Source organism: Achroia grisella, unplaced genomic scaffold (genome assembly GCF_030625045.1).
Source record: "Achroia grisella isolate CSIRO2021 unplaced genomic scaffold, CSIRO_AGI_Agris_v1 utg782, whole genome shotgun sequence".
NCBI classification, from domain to species: Eukaryota; Metazoa; Arthropoda; class Insecta; order Lepidoptera; family Pyralidae; genus Achroia; species Achroia grisella.
Genome location: NW_026713022.1, coordinates 1,035,160 through 1,039,702, shown reverse-complemented (window position 1 = coordinate 1,039,702; position 4,543 = coordinate 1,035,160). Strand labels below are relative to the sequence as shown.

Sequence of the window (4,543 nt, the reverse complement as noted above, 5' to 3'; positions counted from 1 at the left end):
TAGATATGCCCTCCGGTCATTCTGCACTATCTCAAGAACTTTCAACTGTTCTTGTCGTTGACAATGAGATATTGTATAATTTTGTTGTTTACGTTCTTAATTCGAAGCAGTGGAAAAAAAGAAATATAAATAATAAAATAAGGTTTGACTGATGGGCTGACTGTGGACTATCCACAGTCTCTGAAATTATTTTACTTTTTCAAAGTTTTTATGAATTATTACAATATTTCAGGTGATAAGAATATCCTCGAAATCTTATACATTCGATTTGAAACAAGAAGTAGTTAGTCACCTAATATAGCTATAAATAAACGAAATCCATTATTTTCGTATAACTTGTATTTAAAAGTATTTTAGAGGGTAGAACACAACTGGGTAAAGTTGTTATTAATGTTTTTAAAATTATTACACTAGTTTACGCTTGATATTTAAATTATTAATATGCTGCATTATTTATACTTAATACAAAACTATTACCCACCTTACATTATTAATAAGAACTAGAAGTCATCTATGATGTTTCGTTTTTGTACAATATGTAGAAAATTTTCGAGTTTTATCCCAAAAAATGTAGTAGTACCACCTTGCTTTTACCACAAGTACACCAACAGCATCTCTAGAATCAATGTAAACATCCGTAAATCATTTCCCACGCCTTCCGCCAGCCAACACCATTTGTCTTCTATGAAACTATCGCCAAGTAAGGTAAGACCGATGTCCGATCAGCTAATTAAAAGCAAACATAATATAAAAGGTACATTGCAATAGCAGAAGTCACGAAGACGAGTGTAGCCTAGAGCCAACTTTGATGGATAAGATTGACTGCTCTGAGTATTGTAGATTAGTTAGACTACAGAAACTAAGGATAATGTATATGCTACATAAATATTTTAGTCATGATTATCTTATTACAGAATTGTATGAAAAAAAATTTAAATGCAACTGTAATATTTTTTTAAAAAAGAAAAACTAGAGCAGGTTTTACTTACTTCTTTGTATGTATAAGTATGTTACGCAAATTTTAAATATATTTATGAAAATTGATTTGATTTCGATGATTCATTTAACTTATTTTGTAATTTGATTGGTGGTATATTTTTTAGTAATTATTGTTTGTTATTTTTTTATTTTACTTTTGCAGTACTCACCTTGCATATATCTATAATTTCATTTGGCACAATTTACCATGAATTGAAATATAATTTATTTTAATGAAATCACTTTCTTTGGAAATTACATGCATTTAAAAATAGCATAAGAATGTTCAATATATATAATTGAAGAACATGACTTCTGATAAAACGGTGCCGTAAATTATTTATTCCTAACAATAAACTTCGTATCTGTATCTCTCACTTACTCTACAATCATTCATTCATTATTTCCCTTCATTACTAACATCAATTAATTTCTTTGTTCCAATGTGTCAGTCGAAAATTGAGCAGCAAACACTAGTTACGAGTTTTTTTTACTCATTGACTGAGACAAACAATGTGTATGAAAAACGACCTGTCTCTTTATATGATGCTTAATGAACTACGAAATGGTGTGGTTATAACTAATAACATGTGTAATGGACTACACTCCCTTGCCAGTTTGATTAGTATATTATTTTATAATTATTTCAAGTTTGTTGGATGTTGATGTTTGTTTTTGTTCTCCCAAATACAGCAGTAAAGGAGAATTATTATTATAATAACATATGTATAGTTACTTGAGTATTAATGTTATGAACACTATTTTAAATATTTTCCCTGTTATTTGCATTTGCTCACATTAGGTATATAAACTACATATTTACCATTATGACATTGTTAAAGATTTCCTGATTTTTCGATGCTGTTACAAACGTCTTGTTTACGTGTCGTGTGAAGATGAAGGTTGAAAAAAAAATTCGAGTAAACAAATCTATCTAGCCGCTTTCTTAGTATTTTACTACATACACCATCCCCACTACTGACTGGAAAGCACTTGAAGGTCACTCACTGTCTCATTTCGACTAACTCACTAAATTTGTTATGTTCTTTTTAAAATATGTATTAGATTTTAGTAATTGACATAGTAACATAGTAAACCTTTTGTATTCTAATTTTGTTTTCCTTTATCCCCCAAAAAATTAAGCTAAGTACCTATGACAAAACCAAAAATACATTATTATAGTACAAGTGCTTCTAAATATATTTACCAACTTCGTTTATGTATATTTATATCCAATTCTCAGTAAAGTGTAATAAATAATGTATAAATAGATATCTATTGTCAAAATCATATGGTACAATTTTCAGAAAAAAACTTTTCATTCTGTTATGTGTTATTTATTTTTCTTAGCCCTCTGGTTACCGAGGAATGAATAAATTATTTATTTGTCAATCCAATTTCAAAGCTCACGAATTATCTTTTATATTTGCCGTGAATTGAGAGATTAAATCATATTTTTCAATCTTGAATATCTCATTAAAACGCGCATAAAATCGTGTCCGGAATGACAAAGGATTGTTGGTGATTTAGGAGATACGCGAATATGTCAAAGTAGTAAGTAAATCACTGAGGATCGTAACAAGCTGTAATGATTTATATAAAGCAATTAAAAGCGCAGGTTTATTAAGGCTGCAATTCCATTGTGCTGTGGCCTGCCATTCTTTTTACTGCAATTCGAAATGCCACTAGCTAATCTTTTATATTTCATTGATTATTATTTACTTGGCACTATGTGTTTTTGTTTCATACACAGCGCGTCGTGGCCTAGTGGTTTTTAACCTTGATTTGCACCCATGAGATCATGAGTTGTAATCTGACCGAGAACAAGAAACAACTTCGCATGTCAGCATATAATTCTGTTTCTGTTGTAGGCTGTGGAGGTAATAAAGTGATAAGAATTTCTAGATATTATTATATAACTCATATATGACAAAAAATATTTTGTGAGGATTACAAAATACTGTGTAAAAGTTATAGATAAAAAGTATAGTTAAATTAAATAAATGTTTGGGTATTTTATTTGTTATTTTGTTGTGTATGGGTTTTGGAGACATTTACTACACATACTTGCTTATAATATAATTATAATTATATTTCATAATGCTCACATTTTCAAGTTCTCTTATTGTTTCTAATATTAGGCAAATAGGCAGTATAAATTTCTAATGTATTTATATGAGTCGATATTTCAAGCACAAAATATTCATGAATCAATACCAATGATCCATTTCAACTGAATGAGATTAAACCAATTCGATTCGCCGCGTCGTTCCAGTCATCATAAAACATTTTTTGACAATTTTTTAAGCATTTACACCGATAAAATTACGGCCAGGTTGTATCGTGTAAATCATTAAGTTTGAGGTTTTGCGACCCCCCATCAAAGGGTGGAGCGACATACAATATTGTGCGTTTAGTGAAAACGATCGCACTCAAGTTTGAATGGAGCCATAAACCACGGGAGGACTCGACCCGATGCAATTTACGAAGTATTGTCGTATGTTCAAGCAAACTTCTGTGCAAACAAATATTTTTCTTAAAGTCTGTCTTTTAAGATAATACCATGTGAATTGAAGTATACATACAATGTTGTACAAATCCTCTTAAAGTTGTATTTTAAGTAGAATGGTAAAGTAAAGCCATCAAGTTAAGATAAATAATACTTTTAAGTAAGTACCTATTCACTTATTTTTGACCAGAGACCATTGTAGATGTTTTAGACTGTTTACAGGATAGCATACACGTCGCTTTAGAATATCCTATATACCTCTAGAATGACAACGCATGAGTGTCATCATGAGTGTCACATGATATCGTAGTGGCCGTAGTGCTAGTGCTACCGTTTACCATCAGGTGGGCCCTCAGCCATTTGCCATTACAATTAGGTGCATAAGAAAAATAATAGTGACTCCTTATAAATTAATTAAAAATCTATAATAATATTTGAATTCCATTTAAAATGTTTTACCTAAATATAGCTAAAACAGTACATTCTATCACAGTAACTATTAAGAAATTGTGTGTTAATATTATTAATCTAACGTTTTTGTTGCATTGACCCAAATTAATTACTCCAGAACAGAAGTCATTTGTTCAAACGCTGTTTACATAATCCCCATCGGAAGCACAAATAATCGTACGAAAAAAAAACACAAAATCATTAAGCCTCAAAAAATAATTAAATTTTATAACATCCCCGCCTATTTTTGGCTACCAAAACCACTCCCGTTTTGTATTCTATTAAAACTTAATTAACTTTTTCTTGGGAGTTATAAATTTTAATAAGCTTTTAGACCGAAAAAGGACTCGATTTGTTTTGCTACTTCCAGACGTCACTTGTCGTTATGATAAATGTATTCTTCGTTTATTAGGGTCCGAAGTTCGAATGCCGAAAGAATGGCACCGTCACGGGTGTTATAGAATTGTTTGAGGTTTTAGCGGATTGTTAAATTAACATGCTCGGTTCGGGAAATGTTATCTCTATGAATGTAGAATTTATTATAATTTCGAAATCAAAATAAAATACAACTTAAAACACATTACAGTCAATCTATTGTATATATGT

General features: G+C 30.3%; 1 long non-coding RNA gene across 1 annotated transcript; it reads right to left on the bottom strand.

Moving 5' to 3' along the window:
- Positions 1–561: 561 nt before the first annotated feature.
- Positions 562–2,373, bottom strand: LOC131851378 (uncharacterized). The gene is made up of 2 exons (XR_009357884.1): positions 2,186–2,373; positions 562–616 (listed from the first exon to the last, which is right to left on the bottom strand). It is a non-coding gene; the product is annotated as an uncharacterized LOC131851378 (long non-coding RNA).
- Positions 2,374–4,543: the final 2,170 nt, after the last annotated feature.